At 41.9% G+C, this 26,999-nt stretch overlaps 1 protein-coding gene across 1 annotated transcript in view; it reads right to left on the bottom strand.

The window, feature by feature from the left end:
* Positions 1-26,999, bottom strand: part of LOC117556917 (transcription initiation factor TFIID subunit 4-like) — a 43,406-nt gene that overhangs the window by 3,273 nt on the left and 13,134 nt on the right. The gene's annotated exons all lie outside the window — the stretch shown is intronic.

The raw sequence follows: 26,999 nt of genomic DNA, 5'->3' as shown, positions 1-26,999 counted from the left end.
ATCTGGCACGCTTGATACATTTGAATGTTTTAAGTGTTCATTACTGTGCATTGTCCCTGCCAAGTAAACGATTAAATAAAAAATCCTGGATCGGATGTAGGTGAGAGGGTCATATTGGGTCCTTCTCAGGTCGACTATTTTCCTTTCCTCGCTCCTCGGTCTCACCGGAAGTTGATTTGTCTGCGCCATCTTGAGTACCGTCCCATGGCGCTTATTTCTGCCGGAGGACCGAGGATCGAGGAGCGATAATGGAGGAGCGATAACCGAGGAACCACCAGACCAGGGTCGGCGTCATGGGGGGTCATTCGCGGGCCATGCCCCCCCAAATGAGTCACTGTGCCCCCCCAACGCAGGGTGGGCAAGCCTTATTGCCACTTTGCCGTTTTTTTTTTTTAATCATATAAGTTAAAACGTTTCCACCAAAAGTTTTTTGTGTGAAATACATCAGAAATAAAGAATACACATTTGTATTCTTTATTTATTCTTTATATGAAACACAGCCTGAGGTGTGCTCACTGCTGCTCTCTGATTGGTGTGTTGCTTGACCAATGACCCCGACTTTTGTTTTGTTATCATTACGTGGCTGTGTGTTTAGATGAAAGCCCAGTGGCGATCTGTTCATCTGTTACACTGATTATACAGTAAAGCCATCGAAAATAATATGATATACAGTACAGTACAAGTACATGGGTCTCTGTGTTTCATTCAAGCTCGGCTCTCTGTGTGTGGCACGAGCGCATTTTGTCAGTGCGCGAGCGGTAACGTGGAATATTGTTGTTAGCATCTGGTTAGCTAGCTATGCTAACGGATATAAAGAGCTGTTTCTACACCAAGGTGGAGGAGAGTCCTCTCCTGTCAGACTGAGAGGATCTTATAACGTCAGCTCAGTGAGGTAAGGACTCTCAGTGTTTAGATAGTTCACTTTAGTGTAAGTTATCTCAGTGGGTCTCAAACGGTTTGGTGACCATTTATGTAAACAAGTATTTGCGAGGAATAGGCTACCTTTATATGATCATTATAGTCATTAAAGAATAAGAGAATAAATGAAAAACGGGTATGAAATACTATAGGACAGTAACACAAGAATACAGTTGAAAGGGGAGTGATTAGTAAAATATCCATAAAGAAAAAGTAAATCTGTGTACAGTTCTGTTTCATATGGATGTTGAGAGATGTATCCATAGATCTTCATGTTGCTCTCAAAGTGCACCAGATTGATGCATTTAACTTCAATATTTTAAAAATAATCTTCCCGGGGGAGCATGCCCCCGGACCCTCCTAGAGGAGGTTAGGTCCACTCCCCACCTAAAACATGTTCACATGGATAGGATACTAAATACTAAACACTTTTCATATGGTGGCCTATGTCCATATGTTTCTGTTTTGGTGGTCGTGCCACAACCGTGCATGTATGCACAGGTCATAGGTGCGCTATAAAATAGCACTACACCCTGCAATGTGTGTGAAAGACAATGGACTTTACAGCATGTTTTTTTTAATTGAAGTTGCGTTGGTGTTTGTGTGTTGGTTGTTGACGGCAGTATGTGCCCCCCCTTGGTAAATGATTTCCCCCCCATTTGATTTGTTCTAGAGCCGACCCTGCACCAGACCATCCTCCGATGAAATCCTCAGACACTCGCCCCGCCCCCTTACTGTGTATCGCTCACTGATTGGACGAGGCAGTGCATGCTCTGATCTCATGCTTCTTGACATGAGAGCAGTTTCCCAGCGGAGTGAAGAAAATACATGAACCTCACGGGAGTCACTCCTCAGTCTATACCATGTTTTGTTTCAATTAATGTTTCATTTAGTTACAAATATGTGATATATCTGAACAACAAAGTGGTCAAAAATCCTTTTATTCATTTATTGGAAACATTTTCATAATCGCTTTTTTCGTTTATACATTTTAAGAATGGCGTTTATCTTATTTGAGAATGAGTTCTTATTTTATTTAATGTATTTGGGTCTACAACAGATGATACACATGTTTGTGTCAGTAAATGTGTGGCGGGGGTGTTTGTGAAAATAACGGGGACAGAGCTGCTGTCAGACGATCAGCTGTGCGGCGTCATCACAAACGGACATCCTTCACGTGACGCTCCGGAGGAAAGGACGTCCCATTGCTCTTAAAACTAATTTCCCTGCTTCTCGTGGTTTCCTTGCGTCCCTCCATGCTTCCCTGGTGGGAGGGACTAAATGCAGGGAAACGACGCAAGTGAGGGAAGCAAGGAATCCATTTAACCGATCTGAGACGGACCCATTGTCTTCAGTGATTATAGTGTCAAATACATATGCCTCGCAGAGCTTGTGGCTTGACATAAACTTGAAATAAAATCCCGACATGGAAGAATTACACACATTTGAAGCTGTTTAGAAAACAGATTCTGAGAAGGTGCTTGATTTTGATCAACAGCGGTACAGTGATGATCAGACACACATCCCACTGCTCTGCAACTGATGACTGCAGCAACCTTTCATTGAGCCTTCATGTATCACGCTTTTGTGCTTATGCTCTTTATCAGAAATATCAAATGACTGGTGACTTGTTTGGGTTTTGCTAATTTCAATTTCTCCTTTATAAAGGAGATGTATCGTGCACTCTCTCTTCAGGCAGGTTGTCCTCAGTTTGCCTTTAGAGGAAGAAAAAACATCTTTGTCTGTGTGGCACAGCCAAGGGTTTGGTTTCCATGGTGAAGCATAGAAACAGTTCAGAAGTGAGCAAAAAACGATGTTTCCCATTTCCTATAAATGAAGTAATTGTTGTTGAATGGCTAACACATTGACAGTTTCAATAGTAAGGAATGTTGTGGCCTCTAACAAAGTACACACCTCCAATTAAATAAAGTTATGCCTGATGCAGAGCGAGATCAAACGGACAATATAATAACGTCCAGATCTTCAGGTGCACCAGTCTAAAAAAAAGAAAAGTGAAGGGAAGACATTGTTATTTAAGCTTGTTCCATGTTTCTTTACATCCTCTTGTAAATGAACAGATTTCCCTCTGACTGAACCACGCTGCCGACATAGATCTGAGCTGACGTCGGACTCTTGAAATGGAGCCCTGGTTGTTTGTATTTGATCCAGGAAGAATGAGACAGAAAGGGAGTGTATACAGAGGCTGATACAAATCAAGGGATGCATTTACATTTGGAAATGAGAAACACTGGGAACAACAATCCAGCGAGTGCCCACTTGAACCCAGGCAGAGAGAAATAAGACAGACGTCTCAGTCAGGAACACCCTCTCACAATTACATTGATTGCACCGCTCTGTAAACACACAGTACAGACAGGCTTTAATTGCAAACATATGACGGCTATGGATTTACAAGAACAAAACCAAAGTCCCTCCAGCAGCCACCCCCTCGTGTGCTTGTCTTTGTGTACATTATGACCGAGCTTTGTCTCAAATTTCCTTCTGTACACTCTCTGACCCCGGCATGGTGAGTGAGAGTAGCCAGGATACTGTTCCCCCCAATGACAGTAAACTACAGCACACCTACTGTAGCTTTAAATGCTATCAGCTGATTAAATGGACATTCTCAGAGATTTGTTTGAAGTATCAGGTCAGTGGTAATCAGATACAAAATGTACAGTTTCCTAATCATATCAATTGTTCTTGACATTAATGTTGAAATGTTGTCAAACTAGCTTTAATTGTTATCCACAGATTGTCAGGGCAGAGATTTAGACACAAAAGAAAATAGTTTCCCTCTTCAAATAAATTGTTCTTGGCATATTATGTTAAAACCTTTGTGTGTTAAACAAACATATATGCACCATCTACGTATGTTAGCTTCTATTGGCTAGCGCGGGACATCTCTTAGCGATTGACCAATCACAACAGAGCCGTCAAGTGAACCAATCAGAGCAGACTGTGCTCTGTTTCAGACAGAGGGTGACAGAGTAACATCAAGGTTACAGAGTATAACTGATTTAAATGTGTGGACGTTGGCCTTGGCTGATTTCCAGGCATTAACTACAATCAGTCCAGCACTGATCTCTGGTCAGTTATGCTAACATGCTAATAGGCTCTCTATGCCCCGCCCCCAGGGCACACCAGCCCTCCCTTTGGGGGGGCGACCACGGCCCAATCAGCTCGATGATGGCTGACCACATGTGAAAGATGGGTCTGCCGACTGCCATGCCAATTACTGCCACTCACAAGTAACCGGGGCGACAGACTGAACCAATCAAAGCCATCCATCCACCTGGACGGATGGGCAGCAGTAGCCACAGGCAGGTGGAGGGTAGATAGATAGATACTTTATTTATCACAAGTTGAGACATTGTTTTGTCACAGCAGCATGTTCAGTCAATCTACAAAAATTCAAAAAAATCTTAAAAATAGAAGAAAACTAGAAGTTAAAGAATATAAAAACAACATATTAATAGTAAAAAAATACTTATATTCAGAGGAGTATCTACAGTATAAAATATACAGAATAAATTAGAATACTCCCTCATATACCAATCTACTAGCTTGAAATTAAAAGTAAAACATATCCTGTGAGGTAAAGAAAGACAAAGAATATATCCAGATATCTCTGGTCAGGTAGTGTGCCACATCTCCCAGAATGCATCACACCCTTCGGGCACAGTGGCTGGCGTAAGTGATCCAAATACAGGCAGAAAGGTCAGTCCAGGAATTCACTCTCCGTCTTTATATGTCCTCCACATGCCAGCAACACAAACACGGGCATGTTGTTGTTGTTGTTGGTTTCTACGGAGACTGATCGCTCTCGCCAGCACATGCAGGACATCATGTAGTGGAGGAGGAACGACGATACAAAAAGCAGATGGCTGAGTGTCAGTTAGAAAAGGGAAAGCGAGACAACAACAACGCTTTCCCTGTCGCCGGCAATTACACAGCAAGTGTGTCTGAGACTCAACAAGAAACAAGATGGCAGTGTGTAAGGTCACAGTGAGCAACTTTAATACAAAAAGGTTACTCGTAAATCATGGATATTGCCAATATTTAGAGAGATTATCAATTGTATTTATCAATTATCCGATTATCTAAAGGACAACCCCTCAAAGTATGTCATCCCAATAGGTTATAAGACGCAACAAAGACATTCTATAAATATCTAAAATCAAACTAAAATGAACCTGAAATCAAAAGCTTACTCTAAAAAGAAGACTCAAAATCAGCCAAGAGGAATCCATGAGGCCAACGAGAGCATCTGTCATTTTATCTGTGATGGTCGCTCCGAGGCATTATGTCACATGACATATCCATCGTACAGAACGCGCAGGGATACTTCGATACATCTCTTCAGACATTTGACTTGTTTGGAGCGGGGGACAGAGAGAAAAACCGAGAGGGATGGATCCTGAGGAGAGGAGGGGGATCATTCGTCTGTAATAATGTCTCCTTCCTGGTCTTCAGCCACGTTTTGTTGACACACATGACAACGGGCCAAGTGGCCGGACACATGACTTTACACATGGTTACATGTCTCATGGTTTGCCACACACACATGTTCATAAAGAGAAAGCCTGAGTGTGTTTGGGTAGCTGACAATTAGGATAATAGACTGTTGTGTGACAGATGTCAGTAAACACATTACACATACAGTATGCCCATTCTGGCAAATACATGCTAGTGTTATTAGAAAAAAAAGATTTATAAATGGTCCGACCATGAGTCAACAGTATTAAAGTCATGGTGTAAGCAACTTTAATGTAATAGGGTTACTTATAAATGATGTCGTCAATATTTAGAGATGTTATTGATAAACTGATATGGATTCTCTGACAAACACACAAGAATATCTAAAGGATTACGCCTCAAAATATATTATTGATATCCTCCCAAAATGTTAGAAGACATAGAAATTCAAACTAAAAGGATCCTGAAATCTAATGCTATCCAGCTAAAACGTTTTTTTAGAAGCGCTCACCTGACCTCGATAAGCCCATCTCGTATTTATTGGCAGCAGGGTAAAATAATAAATCTCTAACGGCCCGTCCACACTACAATTCAAAAAAAGCTTGGAGCTGGGCGTGTCTGAAGCTCGACCAACAACCAATCACATGAATCTCCCGCCCCTGACACACAAGCAGCGGTTTGATTGGCTAGAGCTTGTACTGGCATATGATTTGATTGGCTGACGCTTCCACCGAAAGCTTCAGAAGCTTCAAAAGTTGAACATTGCTCAACTTTTGCAGCCTGAAACGCCAGGAAAGCTCCGCTCTGCTTCCCACAATGCAGTTCGGCGAAAAGTGACGTCACCCCATTCAAAGTGAATGGGCAGAAGCGTTGAAAGCTTCTTCCAACGCCGCTGTGTGGACGGGCCGTAAGATGATTATTCACTCGAGCACAAATTAAATAAAAAAGGACAAGGCTGGCGTTAACCTGTATTTGAATGATTGCATTACGTTCTGACTTAAAAGAGACTCAAACTAGTTTCAATGTAATGTTATCCAAACGGGAGTAAATGCCTTTCCTTTGTAGCGTAGTCAGAGCTGCACCCGCGGATGCACGAAGGCTTTTTCCCTTAAAGGTCAATTAAACAAATGTTGTTCAAAATATAAAGAAATGCTCCTGAACATCACAGCGATCAGAACTACTCGCTCTATGTGCAGCGCCATGTTTGGACATCTCATCCTCTGCTTCTTATACGTTTATGATTCTCAGAGTTACGGAGAAAATCTGAATTTCTGCATAGGACAAAGTCGGCAGGTCACACTTTCATGTTCACGGCTCTCCGATGACCAGCAACAATCACCTCGAGCTTGAGAGGACTAAAATGAAATCCCGTTTTGCTAAATTTACTTTCGATTAATAATGTATGTTGTCCCCCTCTTTCTCTTTCTCTCTCTCTCCACTTCTGACTCCCTCTCGTCAATTGTGCAGCGGCAGCAGCGATGCTTGTAGGCGTCTTGAGGAATTTACATTCAGTGCTTTATTGTTTGAGAGGAGAAAAGGGGGTCGGGGGTCGATTGATGGTGGTGGTGTTGGGGGGGGGGTTCTTGCTGATCTGTGGCTTTGAACCCTGAGTGGCACCTGTGCCTTGATGCTGGAGCCAATATTGGATTTGGCCCGGGTCACACCTCAGGGCGGTGGGTTAATGGCCCACTTTGCCAGGCACAGGCCAACCTGCTGTCTCAGCAATCCTCTCCTCAAAGTTGCTCACACACACACACACACACACACACACACACACACCACACACTACACACACACACACACACACACACACACACACACACACCACACACACACACACACACACACACACACACACACACACACACACCACCACACACACACACACACACACACACACACACACACACACACACACACACACACACACACACACACACACACACACACACACACACACACACACACACACACACACACACACACGTATACATCACTTCAGGGGACATTACATTGACTTACATGCATTTCCTGGAGACTTATCCTAACCTTAACCATAACCAACACATGCCTAACCCTAATCCTAACCCTAATCCTAACCAAGTCTTCACCCTAAAATTAATTATTCCCCTCATGGGGACCTCCAATTTGTCCCCATAAGGGAGGTGAGTCCCCACACGTCAGATTTAGGTCCCCACAAGTATAGTAATGCTAGGCACACACACACACCACACACGCACACACACACACAACACACACACACACCACACACACACACACACACACACACACACACACACACACACACACACACACACACACACACACACACACACACACACACACACACACACACACACACACACACACACACACACACACACACACACACACACACACACACACACACACACACACACACACACACACACACACACACACACACACACACACCACACACACACACAGCGATGTGTGACGACACCCCGGCTAACATACTGTGTTAACTAACACTGAGGGGGGGAAACGTTGCTCAGCGTTCATGTTGGAGGATAAAGACTCGCCCCGTGTTGGTGCAGAACCAGATAAGCTGTTCATGATGCAACATTACTCTTTTGTTGTTACTACTTTGATGCGGAAAAATCCGTTGAAACTCTGACGTCTGCGCTGCGGGCGGGGAGGACACATATAGCATAACAGACTGTTGACAAGCTAAACAAAGAAGTGAAGCAAACGCTGGAACCAGGTGGTGGTGGTTTGTTTTTCAAAAGTTGAAACCAGGGTAGAAATTAGCAACTAAATAATGCTGATTCATCCGTATGAAGCTGGACAGTGGAAGGTCACATTTCGCTACAACTTTTGTCCCAATCTTTTTGCAGTCAACCAAGAAGAGACGCGAGAAAAAAGACACAAAGAAATACAGTGACAATGAATATACATTTGAGTGTTATTTGTTATCTATATATTATTACAGAGTTGAACGTTTCTTTCTTCTTATCTTCAATTTGTGGATTTTAATGAATAATCTATTCTTTATTTAATGCACACTAGGAGATGCATTCAGAACAGCAGGAAAGTGCGTTGAAGTAAGACATAAATGTTTAGTGCTACAACATTTTGCTCTTCAATTTAGATTACAAAATGTGGGTTCTACTCTGCAATGAAAGATGTGTAGACATGTTGCTTGGTGAAATCAATGGGGAGCTTGTTCCACTATTTTGGAGCCAGAATAGCAACCTGGCAAGTTTGTATTCAACTGTACATGAGTCCTGCTCGCAGTGAGGAAGTAGGTGAGCTGATTGGCCAATGAACATCGAGGAGAGCGTGCTGGAGTGTGTGTTTTAAACATATCGTGGATGTAGTAATGTCCTGATCCATTCACAGTAAGGTAGGCCAGTACCAATGTATTGACCACTACGGTTTTGGCACTACTAAATACTGTTAATATTTACATTAATTAGGTGAGGTGTGTGGCGCAGTGGGTTGTGCGTCGGTGTTCGGATCAGTGGGTCACAGGTTCAAACCCCACTGCAGTCAGCATGTCACCCCAAATTGCTCCTGTGGGGATTGTCCACAGTATTGGGTATGTAAGTCGCTTAGGATAAAAGCGTCTAACAAGTGACATGGAATGCAACATGTAATGTAACCGTCTAAGTTTCCTGTGCTTATTGAACTGCTCTTTTTAGTGTACCGTTTTATTATTATTGTGCTGCTGTGTTTATTGATGAATAAAGTCCTATCTTATCTCTCTCTTAAAGCACATTCTGGAAGCTACCGGTAACCAGTGAAGGAAGCGGAGGAACAACATAGCATGGGAGACCTATCCATGATTTGGTGATCAGGTTGAATTGTAGCCTAGAAAGACATTTACAGTGGCTTGCATGTTCTTCTGATGGTCCTGCCATCATTAGGAGTATCTTACGGACTGATGAACTAGTTTACACGCTGGCTGACTGACGCCCTCACTGACCTGCTGACTGACGGACAGCCTGACTCTCTGACTCATTCACAGACTGAAGGACTTGCTGACTGGTTGACTGACTCTGCGCCAGTAAGCAAAGCTTTCCCACATGTTCTCCTCCACGCCGCATTTCAGTCGGGGAACGCTGCCTCGGCCCCTCTCGCCTTGTTTACAGTGTGGAGCCCAGCCGTGGGAGTGCGGCCCCGCTTCGTCTCCACGCTCGGCCTGAAACGCCTCTCCTCTCGGCCGCCATTAATCAGCAACAGAGACTTTCTCTCCTTTCTCTCGCAGCTCCTTTCTCTCGCTCCTTTCTCCCGCTCCTCTACGCCCACAGACATGCTGGATGAGGCCATTTTGAAAGAGTTAACAGATGTCGGCTGATTTGCCCCGGGCTTTCTGACATTGCCCGAGTGATGTATTTGATGTGGAGTTTATTCAGCTCTAATAAACGTATAAAGAATTAGAATAATAATTCACAGATGTACATAGCCAGATTATATGCCGGAGCCTCTCTTTGAAGCAGACAAGGCAGCCAAGATTAACAGAACTAGGGGAAAGGATGAAAAGGGTTTTGGTTAAGCCCGCTGATAATCACAAAGGTCAGGATGGACTAATACTGCCACTTTATGTGCAGGCAGCCACACAGACGGCCTTTGTTCCCATCACAGGTTGCTTCTCTGTGAAAAGCCCAAACAAGAGGCTGCCCTTGTCACTGTGCTTTAAGAAGAAAAAGCTGGAGCAGATTGAAACACATTTGCTATATCTGTTTTTTCTCGTCTCGTACATGCCTTTGTTAATTTGTCATTTTGGGAACAGCAGAAAGAATAAAAGGGAAAATACAAAAGCATGAGAGTGAGGTCTAGCATTCTGATCAGGGCTTTCAAAACAAACAACTTCCATTTGCTTCACAACTAAAGAACAACAAATCTAAAAAATGGCCAGTTGCAGAGCATCTTAATACCCACATAAACCATAAAAACAGCTACACAGCTCCATGGCAATGCATAGCAACCGTGCAGAATTTCAGTCAAGGAGAAAGAAGGCAAAAAAACACCTTATTACTTCTAACTCCTGCAAGCCATTTTGGTCTCCAAAGGTTTTAGAGCGCCGCAGGCCATGTGTCTGCAGTGTTTCGGGAAATGACTTGCCTTCGCACGAACACTGCTATGTTCTGCAGCACTGCTGCCCCCAGCATCCCCGCTCAATTTCTGTTTAACCCCTTCCTGCCTTCCCTCACACTGACTCACTGCAACAGAGAGCTCACACCCAGCACAATACTGTCACATTGTTCAGCCTCCACCAAACCCAGGCAAACCAGAGCAGCTTTTTCACAAACTAACACATTAACTCCACGTCTAATTTGGCTACTTAAGCTTGAGACGGCTCTTATCAAAACACGGTGCACGAAAGGCTATGTGGGCCAGAGGAAGACGGAGCAAAAAAAGCCCCTTCACCATTCCACTTGATCTACTACAATGTGCGACACAGTTTGTACACTTGAGTGTGTATCAACGGTGGATTAAATCTGCAAACTCGTTGACACAACACATAATTAAAACATCTTGCTCGAGGTCAGGAATTTTCTAATTAGTAGTGTACTGACAAAGCTGCAATTCCATCGCCCTGAGTTTCAAAGTCCACAGGTTACTGCTGAGATGAAAGCCGCCCCTGGAGCACTTTTCTGCAGGGCTGCTCATACAATTCCTCAGAAGACAGTCACAGGGTCACCGAGCTAAACAGTGTGCTGCACCCGGAACCTCGCTCCAAACAAAGAACTTCAAACTTTCCTGCCTGGAAACACGGTGTTGGCTCTTTTACCCCCTCCTCTCTCTTTCTCTTGCTCTCTTTTCCTTTCAACCTGAGAGAAACAAAAGATTGTGTGAAGGCAACCAGATGAACAAACCATAACAATGTTTTGAATCTGTTTAATTAAAAGGCTGTAAGCCTGGCTAGCTGGGAAACTTGTTAAACACTACAAAGGCTTCTTTTCTTTCTTTGCAGCTTAGGTTGGCAACACCATATAGGATTTTGGGGGTAATAACATGTTGTTCACGTATTGGTGAGTATTATCTAATATAATAATAAGTCCTTTTCTCGACAATGGGAATAGGACAACAGCAGCCATCCAGATGATGCTTCTGTTGTTGTGGTCTATACATCTGCTCCATTCGTCTCAAGATGCAATCAATAATCCACCAAACGATGCGTTCAATGTCCTTCCTCTAAAGGGAGATTAAAAGCAGCTTCCCCAATAACCTGGACAATTAACACAGGCCAAGTCTCTTTGGCTACTTAAAGTATCAGAAGTAGAACTTTTTTTCAACATTAAATATTAAAGGCGTTTCATATATAAAATGAACCCAATTAGAGTTAAAATAGGAGAAGTGTAATGAGTCTCAAGTCAGAATGCTTGTCTTCAGAACTGCTCACTAATGAGCCCTTGTTGGTTTTTGCACACTTTACTTTCGGTGGTGTGGCACTGTCATTTTCAGCCGCTTTTTAATTTTTAATTCAAGTTGAATGAGAGGGTGGTGACTGAGTTAATAATCCCGGCACCGGGGTGTTTTTGCCGCCGATGGATAGCTTGGAGAAGTCGCCAAATGAGGCTTGTGGTTTCGCCCTTTGATGTCGTTGTGGAAACACACCAAATAGGAACAACCGGTTAACAAAAGCCAATCAGTTCGGAGCGGTATCGAACATAAATGACCACACTGAGGGGAACGCATCGTGCAACATGGCCTAATTAGGGAAAAGAGGAGGCTAGCACTGAATAACAGAGACTCTGAGCACCATCACTGACTTGAGAATGAGTTCAGAGACCAAAAGCAGCTCTACGCTCCCGCCGCTCTGCACACATGTGCTTCACTGTCAGTCTTCACATGAACCCTCATATGAGCACTGACACATTTCACTTACAAGAGAAGGAACGCACCGAGGGCCCACCGTGGATATGCAGATGGAGGAGATTAGGAAGCACATTTACAGAGGGGGTTCACACTATGAGATGGTCCTTGATCTCAAAGTGACACAAATGGGGCCATTTTTGACATCATTTAGCCATCACAGGCTCCCTCAGTGGTCCCAGTGCACCTGATGTGGCGCCTGCTAAGTAAAAGAGGCGGGAAGCGGCAGTCTGAATCTGCTGGTGAAAGAGTGGAGCGCCATGTTTTATATAGATGGCCCAGAAAGAAGAACTTTACTGGAGTTAAATAAAGGGACTGTGAATATTTGTGACCCCCCCCAGTGGCATTGTGTTTTCATCCGACATGCTGCCAGGATGAGAGGCTGACAACGTTTTTATAGATACCCAGAATTTTTTATTTTGGATATGCCAATTTAACTTTAAAATGTGATAACAAAGACTTCTTAAATACTAGAAATGTCACTTGGTATCTCACACTTGATTGACATTTTCAAAACAGTTCACGATTCAGTAGGTGTTCATTTCTCTATCTACTCCAGTCTAATAAAGGCAAAAACTGCTTTATATGTTTTTAAATATATCAACTGACTGCAACAATGTTAGGCAAATGGTAACATATCTTAATGCTAAAGATGCACAAATAAACACTTTTTACTAAAACACGTTTAGTATTTCCCAAAATAAGTGATTTCAAGAATAGTAAATTCAGGTTATACAAACAATTTTAAAAGCCTCGGCGGGCTGCCTTATACATTCTCAGAAACTTCAGAAATACATAATATTACATTTAAATCTCAAATGTTGTGTTTATATTTTTTATAATTTCCTTTTTTTAATAATATATTTCTTCCCCTCCCCCCTATATAAAACCGCTCATAAAACTACTACAACTACTACAACAAGTATTACTACTACAACTACTACTACACCTACTACTACTACAGTAATACTACACATACTACTACTACTACTACTACTACTACTACTACTACTACACCTACTACTACTACTACTACTACACCTACTACTACTACTACTACTACTACTACTACTACTACTACACCTACTACTACTACTACTACTACTACTACTACTACTACACCTACTACTACTACTACTACTACTACTACTACTACTACTACTACTACTGCTACCACCTACAGTATAATACTAGTACTGTAGATAAATATGCGTAAGACATAGAAGTCTAATGATTTCACAGTTTGGTACGATTGGTGCCGCCATGTCAGAATTAATATGACAAACTGTAAATTAGCACTCTAAGCTGGTTGGGGGGGGGGGGGTAAAAATGGCAGACAGCATCACAAAATTGTGCCTCAGCTGAAGAGTTCCTTATTACAGTTTCCTGGAGGCCTCCCCCTCCCATAATGCACCTCTTCCTCAGGCCCAGAAGGCTTCCTCCCTACCTGCACAGCATTTTGGCAACCTGCTTTATTATCCCTCACACAACAGCATCCTTTCCCAGGCAGCTGTGTGTGCATGCGGATATAAAGCTTATCTACATATTGACTCGGTATAAACCCACACCCTTGTCTGCCATAATAATTACACATCTTGTAAAAGGAAGTGCTCAATTCTTGCTGCACCTGAGGCGCCCGCTGCAGGACTCGCCCCGCGGCGCCCTGCACACACACCTGAGGCGCCGCTGGTATCCAAACAGCCTCAACACACACCCTCCGACATTGCCTTCAACGGTGCAATGGCGCCTTTCTATTAAGACTCGAGAAAGCGCCAAGAGGTGGGAAGTAGTGGAGTACAAATACTTCGTTACTGTACTTAAGTACATTTTTCTGGTATCAGTACTTTACGCCACGACTTATTACTTCTTACATTTTTAACGCAAATACCTGTACTTTCTACTTCTTACATTTTCCAAACAGGCTGGTTACTTTAGTTTAAATCTGTGTTTGGTGGCGTGATCATATCCCAAGATATTGAAGTATTTTGTATATATTGATTGTTGTGTTTTTTTTTGTTATCTTAATGTGTGCACAGGTATAAATGTGTCTGTTGATTGTGTATATATAGGATATACATATACATTTTATTTTATTTTATATTCGGGATTGTGGGAAACGGTATTTCGATCTCTCTGTCTGTGCACACAAACTGACAGATTGACAAAAAAGTTTACTTTTGATTATTTAGAGTCATTGCGTGCCTATTGATTTGAACACGATCCGTGTATCCATCATTTCCTGGTCTTCTCTAAAGAAGAGGGACCAATGGAAACGTTGTCATGTTGCCGTTGTTCAGCATGGAAACATTCATTAGCTAACAATGACATTATTGTTCTATTAATATAAAGGGAGGTCAGGTACTCTTTAAAGCAGCTGCTAGTTATGGGTACTTTTGACTTAATGGGGACCTATCATGCCAAATGCACTTTTGTACGTCTTTTATACATGAATATGTGTCCCTGGTGTTCCAGGGAACTCACCAAGTGTCAGAAAACACAACCCTTTCTATTTTCTTCCATACCCAAATCTCTAAAAAAGGGGCTGCAACGGATCTGATACAGACTGATCCAGATTTGAACACTGTCCTGACGTCAGGACGGTGGCGCTACGGCTATTGGTCAATTCTCCACCTATCAGGGGAATGAGAGGTTGGGCCACGGCCGGCCATTGCCGCTCGAAAGCGCTGGAGATGCTGTAGTACATATGTCAGGCCTGTAAGTGGCGCTGTAGTCTGCCACAAAAGCAGCGAAGAAGACTTCCCTTGCATGGTTGCCATGGTTGCCCTTCTGTTTATTCTCCGCTGTGGCTCTTTCTCTCCCTCCCCGAGGCAAGCGTTTGCTCCTCCTGCTTTAAAACAAATGAATAATGACTCTATATAATCATCTGTAAGGGATAATGTGCAGCGACGAGTCATTATGGGGAAAAGAACACCGACAGCTGATCAGGAGCCCGACGCGAAGCGGAGGGATCTAGATCGGCATGAAGGCACATTATGCAATGTGCACATTATCCCGCTTATTACATGGCCACATTCTCGACAAAGTAACGACATGACTCCCAATATTAATTGAAATGCTTTTATGAATTTAGAAAATGATTTTATTGATTTAAAAAATAGTTGTATTGATTTAAATTGACATGCATCCGCTAAGAAAAATAGTCCGTTGTTACTGTTTGAACTAACGTAGCAACGGCAGGAACTGCTTCGATAGCGTTTTTGAGGAGCTTTTTGATTACAGATTTGAAAACATCGTTGCTTGCTTTAAAAGTAGCACACTTCATGATGTCAAACCTTGGGAAGTATCTAGATATCCCTGCGCTAATGCCAAAGTAACTGCCAACTCCCCTCTCCTGCAGGGGGGCGTGGTCAGTTGCAGCTCACAGATTCAGCCCCCTGCAAAAACAGGTCTGGAAAGAGCAAATAGAGCGAAATGAGGCATGGCTAAAATGCAGGGTCTGTTTGGTACTTTGAAAAAAAACCTTCACAGACATGTTTTATATAGGTATGGCCCTACAATATATTATTCAAATATAGCATGATAGGTCCACTTTAAGTACATTTCAAAGCCCATACTTCTTTACTTTTACTTGAGTAAAGAAGATTAGTCAGTACTTCTACTTTCACCAGAGTATTCTTAAACACGAGTATCTGTACTTCTACTTGAGTAAAGGATGTGTGTGCTTTTGCCATCTCTGGGTAAATGTGTTTCTACTGCAGGAACAAAGCAGGCGGGATCGGTCAGACAGGTAGTAAAGACAGCAGGGGCCTGTTTTATAGCTGTCAACGAGTCAGACCACACACACCTCCACACACACAAACAAGCAAGAGTGTGTATCGACATAGGCCAGCCCGGGAGGTGTGTTTACATTTCGTGGCTCTCTGGCCCTTGTTGTTTAAAAAGCGAAAGAAAAAGGCCAGGCGGGTATTTTCCAGCCAAACCACACGCCATGACATGTAATCAGGAAACTGAGGCGGGTGTTAGAGGCCAAATCCAGCGATTCACAACTCTGCTCAAGTTCTATCAGTGGAGGGCGTTCATTAGTCCAAAAAAATACATAATTTATGCAATCTAAAAAATACATGTGGTAATGAATCAAAATGGGAATGAGAGACACAGAAACATTGAGGCTCTGCGGTTATGCCGATTCTTTGTTTCGGGAAAAGCAGAAAAACAGGTCAAGTGCTGGGCAGCTGCTGAACACGGAGGAAAGCAGACCTGCTGACACCACCCTGCAGAAGATCAGGTCATTACCATCACTTCTCTCAGGCTACACCCTTACAGTCAACTATTACCTCTCATCTCCAGAATCAGAAATAGGTTTATTACCGGGTCGGTTAACACGTATGAGGAATTTGACTTGATGTCATGGTGCATACATACAAAATAACATTAAACATATTGAGAGTATTTACAAAGACGTAGAATGGAAAAAACGAATAAAATAAGGAATACAATTTGGCAGTAATTTAAAAACAGAAAACAATGGTTTTAGCAGATTGATCGACAGCCACGAAAACACTAAGAATCAGAAGTGGACTAAGATATGAGTAAAAGTAGTTATACCACCCTGTAGAAATATAAAAAAAGTATAGAAGTATTAGCATCAACGTATAAGTAAAAGCACTCAGTATGCACGACGAAAGCTTCCAGAATAAGTATTTTATATTATAGGAAATTAATTATTGATGTTTGAATGTGTTAATAATGTTTAAACTGGTAAAACTAGACTGACTTTACTGTTGATTATCATTCGTGTTCAGACGAAATGTAATGGAGTAAAAACTCTCTTTTTGTTTTTCCCCATTTGATTTCAGTTATTTAATTATAATATGTTAGCTTTAACTGTAACGCATGTTGTTATGTATACCATGTTACCAAATCATCTCTAAAAATGCAGATACATTTAGTTTTAAAGTACAATGGTTTTCACTGATACTGGTAATGGAAGTAGAAATAGACTAAAAAATGTACTCAAAATGTACAGTACTCGAGTGAACGTACTTAGCTATTGTCCACCACTGCTACATACACAGAGGGGCATCATATTTATTGATTTTAGTGGTATGAAGAAAGTGAAACTTGGGGAGACATTAGTTATACTGCATGCTAACTGACATGAACAACACACTACTGAGAAAACACACACACACATACCATGCATACATCACTTCAGGGGACATTACATTGACTTACATGCATTTCCTGGAGACTTATCCTAACCCTTAACCATAACCAACACATGCCTAACCCTAACCCTTAACCTAACCAAGTCTTCACCCTAAAATGAATGATTCCCCTTATGGGGACCTCCAATTTGTCCCCATAAGGGAAGCGAGTCCCCACACATGACTGTAAACAGATTTAGGTCCCCACAAGTATAGTAATGCTAGGATCACACACACACACACACACACACACACACACACACACACACACACACACACACACACACACACACACACAGTTGCATTGGGACATTACAACTCAAACACAAACACACATGCACACCCACACAGCAGTACGCAACAACACACACACACACACACACACACACACACACACACACACACACACACACACACACACACACACACACACACACACACACACACACACACACACACACACACACACACACACACACACACACCACACACACACACACACACACACACACACACACACACACACACACACACACACACACACACACACACACACACACACACACACACACACACACACACACACACACACACACACACACACACACACACACGAGCCAATAGTCTTTATAGCCTCTCCATTCAGCCCTGATAATGTTCATGTGCACGCTGATGTCTGAATTCTGCTGAGATTATTTGTCAGAAATGCCTGAATTTCACAGTTAATTGGCCTCCCTAATTAGCACAGGATGTCTAATTCCCATTGCAGTCAGTGTGCTAAATGGTGAAGCTTTAGCGAGCGGATGCCATTTCTTTTTTTGCCGTTTGAGAGTCCCCGTGCACGCCGAGCTGCACCGTACATTACACACTCAATGATCGATTCTAAATCTTAATTAGGGAAACGACAAACAAGCACGGGGACTTAATGAACTGTGTACCTTGTCAAACAGCTGGCTGATTATATTTATTGAAATATATGTTAAATTTAATGATTCGGGCAATTAGCTGTCGACCCCTCTGTAATCTCTGAGGGACAAAAGGGGGCCAGAGACCTCATGGAAAGCAGCTTACAAATATTTGCCACCCCCACAGTGCTGAGACACAGGGCTCAGAGGACCTTGTGTTCAGGAATAAAGATACCATTTAAACGCCACTCCCTTGTGTGCTTCAATCCGTGTCATTTTGGTTTACTCTGCTTCAAACTGAGACATGTTCCAGGCAGCTTCTCTGGGATCCCGTTTAATGATCTGAGATGTTATCCCGCAAAAACAATACGGAATCAAAACAAAAGAGGGCACAGTCTTTATTATCAGCGCTTTTTTCTTTTTCACGACCATCCATTTCGAACTTTTTTTTCTAAATTGGTCAAATGGAAAGCAGTGGAAAAGCGAGGAGAGAAAAAATTAAGCCGAGCCGAAAAGTGCGACTTGGATTTAATATTTTATAATTGCCAAGGGACATTCTAAGATCAATGAATTTTTGCCCGGGACGCACATCAGAAAGAGATGTACTTCAGTCTTTTTAGGGAACATTGGTCTATTTAATTCCAGTGTCTGATGCATGTGAAATATGCCTTCCATGGCCTCCTTCTTCTTCCCCAGGCGCTGCTACAGGCACACATTACAGCTTTTAATGGGCCGCCATGAGAAGAGGCAAGCCAGCCAATAACCCATCCGCGCTAATGGATCGCCTTGTTTGTTCTCTTTCCCCATTTTCCAAAGCTAATTTTAGATGTTCTGTTTTCCCCGTTACAAAACAAAATAGAGGACACTGTATCACAACAATATTTTAGCACAAAACAATGAAATATATGGACTAAAGGACGGATGTGAACCGTGTTATTTGAGCAATTAATTGACATCTCTGAGATAAGTGTGGTCGGTTTTGCTTATAATGATCCCTCTTACAGTGGGAGACGAGGAGACGAGGAGACAATGGTGCTTTGGGACGACGTAGTAAAAAGCTAAGAGTGGAAGAAAGGGAGTACTTAGAAGCAGTAGTTTCATGGGTGGCAAGAGATAAGCTACGATGCAGTAAATGTAAAGCTGGTGCCCCATTATTTAGGCAGAGTTTGAAGCAGAAAGCTTACAGCGATGCAAACACAATGAAAAGTCCTGAATCAGACCCTGGAAACTCAAACTACTCTATGTTGGCATTTCTGCCATACTTGGAGTATTTTGCCTACGCCGTACATATTACCCCCTCCCCTCCGCTCTCCTTGGCATTATTCTGCCGCCCCCCCCTCTCCCCTTACTGCAAGCACCTAATGAAAGATCTGTTTTCTCCTTTCTTCCCCCAGGCTAAAACCCTGACAGCTGACAATAGAGCTGACATAAAACTTATGGTCAAAGAAAAGTTAAATACGACAACACAAATGCACCTCTCCACGGTGTTACTCTGCACAAAGCAATCAGGGTTATATCTAACAGCATCACAGGAGGTCCTATAAAAAAAACAACAGTAAGTCACACAAAGACACAGGAGTTTCTTAAGTGAGCCATAACAGAAAGAAGTCTCCGGGCTCTCCACTATGTAAGTTTCAGAGGCTCTGTGTTGACAACTTCATTAGCTCTCGAGTCTCTCAACAACATTAGCACGTTAAGATTAAGGCCCAGAGTTTCCATCTCCTCCAGGATGAAGGGAAGCAGGCGCAGGATGGCAAATCAGTGATCGAGGCGATATCCCTGTGAGTGGGGAAGATGTAGGATGAGTACGAGTGGGCTCGCTCAGCAGGGGGCCGCGATGTTAGGCTGTCCCCACGTCCCTGGCCAGCAGGCTAGCTAGAGAGGCAGCCATTATCCGCTCGCCTCCATAGCAACGAGGCGGAGAAGAGGGGAAAAAAGCAGCACATTTCATTTTTCAGAAATTTAATTATATCAAGATTAACAAGGGAGGTAATTAATTTCTTTAAGATGGGTATCTTTTAAATGCCTGGGGCTCAACTTTGTTGTCAAAACTGTATATTTAACCATTATTCCAGGGCAAAGTTTTAAAGGCAGAAATGAGGGGCTTCACTACTTTGCCATGAATATGGATGTATAGGAGGTTCTTATCTAAATAGGGAGATTACAGTGTTAACACTCATTTGTACATTTATGTACATATATAAATATATGTGAATTATGAGGAATTAAGCATCACAAATGTATTCAACTACATTTAAAATGATTCAAACATTTATAGTCATAATGTGTTCTCTGGAACTTAGTTAGAGCTCAGTGTTAAAACAAAAAATAGACCACGTTTGCACCAAGAGTCTTCCAGGAAGTTTGTACTACTTCTCTCTTCTGGGATCCTAAACATGAGGTTTGTGTGCATTTAAATGGTCTGCAAACGCTAAAATCCCTGTTTTCTTCTTCCACACACATACAAACACGATAGACTAAGGGGCGGGACTTCTCTGAGTGGTTGACCAATCACAACAGAGCCGGGCAGCTAACCAATCAGAGCAGACTGGGCTCTGGTTTCAGACAGAGGGTGAAAAGAGGTGCTGCAGCACAGGCAGTATGAGAAAAATAAAGAGCTTTCTGAACATTAAAGCATGAAGACATGTAGAGACACTACATACTGATATACACCTGAACATCAGCAGGAGAGGACTCTTTAAAGTAGATACACTACATACTGATATACACCTGAACATCAGCAGGAGAGGACTCTTTAAAGTAGAGACACTACATACTGATATACACCTGAACACCAGCAGGAGAGGACTCTTTAAAGTAGAGACACTACATACTGATATACACCTGAACATCAGCAGGAGAGGACTCTTTAAAGTAGAGACACTACATACTGATATACACCTGAACATCAGCAGGAGAGGACTCTTTAAAGTAGAGACACTACATACTGATATACACCTGAACATCAGCAGGAGAGGACTCTTTAAAGTAGAGACACTACATACTGATATACACCTGAACACCAGCAGGAGAGGACTCTTTAAAGTAGAGACACTACATACTGATATACACCTGAACATCAGCAGCAGAGGACTCTTTAAAGTAGAGACACTACATACTGATATACACCTGAACATCAGCAGGAGAGGACTCTTTAAAGTAGAGACACTACATACTGATATACACCTGAACATCAGCAGGAGAGGACTCTTTAAAGTAGAGACACTACATACTGATATACACCTGAACATCAGCAGGAGAGGACTCTTTAAAGTAGAGACACTGCATACTGATATACACCTGAACATCAGCAGCAGAGGACTCTTTAAAGTAGAGACACTACATACTGATATACACCTGAACATCAGCAGGAGAGGACTCTTTAAAGTAGAGACACTACATACTGATATACACCTGAACATCAGCAGGAGAGGACTCTTTAAAGTAGAGACACTACATACTGATATACACCTGAACATCAGCAGGAGAGGACTCTTTAAAGTAGAGACACTACATACTGATATACACCTGAACATCAGCAGGAGAGGACTCTTTAAAGTAGAGACACTACATACTGATATGAACCTGAACATCAGCAGGAGAGGACTCTTTAAAGTAGAGACTCTACATACTGATATACACCTGAACATCAGCAGGAGAGGACTCTTTAAAGTAGAGACACTACATACTGATATACACCTGAACATCAGCAGGAGAGGACTCTTTAAAGTAGAGACTCTACATACTGATATACACCTGAACATCAGCAGGAGAGGACTCTTTAAAGTAGAGACTCTACATACTGATATACACCTGAACATCAGCAGGAGAGGACTCTTTAAAGTAGAGCCACTACATACTGATATACACCTGAACATCAGCAGGAGAGGACTCTTTAAAGTAGAGACACTACATACTGATATACACCTGAACATCAGCAGGAGAGGACTCTTTAAAGTAGAGACACTACATACTGATATACACCTGAACATCAGCAGGAGAGGACTCTTTAAAGTAGAGACACTACATACTGATATACACCTGGACATCAGCAGGAGAGGACTCTTTAAAGTAGAGACACTACATACTGATATACACCTGAACATCAGCAGGAGAGGACTCTTTAAAGTAGAGACACTACATACTGATATACACCTGAACATCAGCAGGAGAGGACTCTTTAAAGTAGAGACACTACATACTGATATGAACCTGAACATCAGCAGGAGAGGACTCTTTAAAGTAGAGACTCTACATACTGATATACACCTGAACATCAGCAGGAGAGGACTCTTTAAAGTAGAGACACTACATACTGATATACACCTGAACATCAGCAGGAGAGGACTCTTTAAAGTAGAGACTCTACATACTGATATACACCTGAACATCAGCAGGAGAGGACTCTTTAAAGTAGAGACTCTACATACTGATATAGACCTGAACATCAGCAGGAGAGGACTCTTTAAAGTAGAGCCACTACATACTGATATACACCTGAACATCAGCAGGAGAGGACTCTTTAAAGTAGAGACACTACATACTGATATACACCTGAACATCAGCAGGAGAGGACTCTTTAAAGTAGAGACACTACATACTGATATACACCTGAACATCAGCAGGAGAGGACTCTTTAAAGTAGAGACACTACATACTGATATACACCTGAACATCAGCAGGAGAGGACTCTTTAAAGTAGAGACACTACATACTGATATACACCTGGACATCAGCAGGAGAGGACTCTTTAAAGTAGAGACACTACATACTGATATACACCTGAACATCAGCAGGAGAGGACCCCCATCCGTTAAGTACAATGAATTGATATCTAGGTATCACAGGAACACAGTCATCTGTATGTAAAATGTGAATTCAAATGTTTATTTTATGGTCTGTTAGACATACGAAGGAATCCTCAGCCCTTCACTGAACATGTTTAATTACTCTCTTTTTTTCTGTAACTGTGACTAAATGGAACATTTCACCTAAATTAGTGGTGTGTGTGTGTGTGTGTGTGTGTGTGTGTGTGTGTGTGTGTGTGTGTGTGTGTGTGTGTGTGTGTGTGTGTGTGTGTGTGTGTGTGTGTGTGTGTTACAGATCTTGGAGGTTCTTTCAGCCGCCTTCCATGAATGAATACATTACAGCCGGTGATGATGAGTCAAGTTGACAGTTACCATACATTCAAGAGCTAAAATACAATCGTGGCGGCTACAGTATGCTCTCCCATACATATTTTAAATCGTGTGCAGAGAGCGAGATACAAACATGTCAGAAAGTAAATCATCAAAACCACACACGCTGACTGGTTAGGAGAACAGAGACTGTGGAGCAAACAGGCTATTCAGACACTCACTAAAATACTAAAATATATTCCATCATGTCCGTGAAGATTTTAAATTAAATGACAAAAACAATGTGTGTGTACTAAACACATGGCTTTATGAATGACAGTGTTGGTTATGGTCCAGACTAAAATATCTTTATAATAATTCAACATTCATGTTCCCCAGAGGATAATCTCTGCTGGTAGTCAGCACCACCATGATGTCCATGGTCACCAGCGGATGAATTTTAAATGAAATTGGAGATCACAACTTTCCCTGTAGCACCCCCCAGGAGGACATGTGTATCACCATCTCCTGAATGGACAGATATACATAGACAACATGCATGGTTCCAATGAGATGAAGCATCCTGACTTTGATGATGTCGACTTTTCCTCTATAGTGCAACCGTTGTGTTGACATTTTTGGGTTTAAATTCCTTTACCACTATCGGATGGTTTGCCTATAAATGTTGTACACCCTCAGGAGGTAATGTAATAATCTTCTGCCTCAAAAATGTTATTTTGTTGAATGCTTTGGTTTAAAGAAGACGCATCATGTCGGAGTTGGTCTGTTCGAACTACTAAAACACTGTAAATGAATCAATGTGCTCCACTCTAGTTTCCTTTGGGAATACCTGCACAACTTTTAAAATGTCCATCAGCTTAGGCTTTATGTTTAGTGCTAATTATCATTATATATATTTATATTATACTTGAACAAATCTGCACTTTCTGCTGTTTTGCACTTCTGGTTAGATGCTACTACATTCGTTGACTTAAAGGTCCCATGTCATGGCCATTTCTACTGATCATAATTCCATTGTTGAGGTCTACTAGAATAGATTTACATTGTTCAATGTTCTAAACTCACATTGGTTTCTCATACAGCATCTCTGTATAGTATGTGTATTCACTCTCTGTCCTACACGCCTTGTTGGAGCTCCTGCCCCCCCCCTCCCTGTGAGCCCAGTGGCCGTCTGCGAGACAGCGAGACATAGCGAAACCCAGCCCGAAACACACACACACCCGCAGCCTGGCTGGGAGTTTGTGTGTGTGCCCAGGCTGAGTTCCGCGGTGTCTCGCCGACCCCACACCAGTGAGCCAGCTCACAGTGTCCCGCTCCTCGCAGCAGCGAGCCTCGCAACGTCCCGCCGAGTGTGTGTGTGAGGAAGTCCGACCTTTAATACCTGTACTGTGTGCAATAACAATACAGTGTAATCTAATCTAATCTAATCAAGCTAACACACTAAAGTAGGAATTGGAATATGGTACACATGATATGGTACTCATTTTAAGACATCTATCAATAATCATAAACACAATTCATAAAGGTTTGTGCTATGTGTGTGCAGCTACAGTAAAAAAGATACAATGCAATACTTTAATTCAGGGGTGTCAAACTCAATTTCATCGTGGGCCACATTAGCATTATGGTTGCACTCAAAGGGCCGGTTGTAAGTATATAAATATACATATATAAATACATAATATATATGCAATAATGTATTATATTACATTATTGCCTCTGAATTGGATTATTATCGGATAGGGTAATAACTTAGTAATGAACAATACGTCTGAAAGCAGAAGTCTAGGGCAAATAATTGCAAGTCTCTTCAGTGCACATGTCACAAAATGAGATGCATTGTGGGACATATAGTTTATGGGCAACATGCTTCTGTAAAATAAGATAAGATTAGATGGACCTTTATTAATTCAGTAGTTTAACAGCAACAGGGTAAGATTGAAAAACAGGACAGCACAGATTAATAAAATTAAGGATAAATCAAAGATAAAAATAATAAATAAATAAAATAATAAATTAATTAAAATGAACATATATAGATATACTGTAAAGTAGCATGTAACCGTATAATAAACGTATTATAGTCTTTGCAAGCTCTTGCGGGCCGGATTTGGCCCCCGGGCCATGAGTTTGACGCCCCTGCTTTAAATGTTTAATTCAATGTATAATAATGATTATTTCCTGGTTAAAATGTCATATTTCTAAGTATTGGAAGACCTAGTAGTTCTATTGGAAACATGCATACTCTGTGCATTTTGATTTAGGACTACATTTGGTGATCTCTTTTCCATACGATAGAATAAAAAGCTAAATGTTTTGTATTTAAATGCTAAGGCTACGGCTGCATTTTAAATGCTTTAACCCACAGACCATAGTGCATGGACCACTTGTGGGATCCACGATGCTGAGCACTGAGCAGGAGGGAGGAAAGTTGACAAAGTGCACCGTGTTAAAGCTCTAAGAGCGCATGGCACCCGGCCAAAGAGCCCCTGTAACTATTCTGAAGACTCGACTCCGTCTCCTTTGTGTCCGTGCTGGAAAACACAGAACCGCCTTAAGACGAAAAGTCAAACTAATATTACAATCTTCTTGACATAACGAAACCAATAGCAGCCTCTATGTGCCCTCTTTAATCATATGTATGTAGTATGTAGAGAAGGCTAACCCATAGGAATCCTTACTCTTCATTACAGCCTGATGTAAGTGATGCTAAAATCATTGCGTTCTATTTTAAATTCCCACCCTGCATTTATTAAGCGGTGAAATAAATGAAAACAACGGCTAATCAGGGGTTAATGTCAATGCACCCGGCGGACTTAAGAGAAGTGTCCATATAGTTGAGCAAAAGTGGAGCTCAATATGAAAACAAAAGAAGGTCAAGCATCCACTGAAAAATTCCACTGTGTGTTTGGAAATAGGGCTACACGTTTAAAAAAGAATAACTAATTGAGATTACTTTAACTGATATTGCAATTATCATTAAAACATTATCAAGGTGTGATTTTTAAAGAAGCTTTGTAGGAAACATCTGTTTTGTTAAAGGGGCCCCATTCTGCTGAAGTTCAGGTGTATATCAGTATGTAGTGTCTCTACTTTAAAGAGTCCTCTCCTGCTGATGTTCAGGTGTATATCAGTATGTAGTGTCTCTACTTTAAAGAGTCCACTCCTGCTGATGTTCAGGTGTATATCAGTATGTAGTGTCTCTACTTTAAAGAGTCCTCTCCTGCTGATGTTCAGGTGTATATCAGTATGTAGTGTCTCTACTTTAAAGAGTCCTCTCCTGCTGATGTTCAGGTGTATATCAGTATGTAGTGTATCTACTTTAAAGAGTCCTCTCCTGCTGATGTTCAGGTGTATATCAGTATGTAGTGTCTCTACTTAAAGAGTCCTCTCCTGCTGATGTTCAGGTTCATATCAGTATGTAGTGTCTCTACTTTAAAGAGTCCTCTCCTGCTGATGTTCAGGTGTATATCAGTATGTAGTGTCTCTACTTTAAAGAGTCCTCTCCTGCTGATGTTCAGGTGTAT

This window comes from Gymnodraco acuticeps, unplaced genomic scaffold (genome assembly GCF_902827175.1).
Source record: "Gymnodraco acuticeps unplaced genomic scaffold, fGymAcu1.1, whole genome shotgun sequence".
NCBI classification, from domain to species: domain Eukaryota; kingdom Metazoa; phylum Chordata; class Actinopteri; order Perciformes; family Bathydraconidae; genus Gymnodraco; species Gymnodraco acuticeps.
Note: the sequence above shows the minus strand (reverse complement) of the source record. Positions and strands in the feature narration are given on the sequence as shown.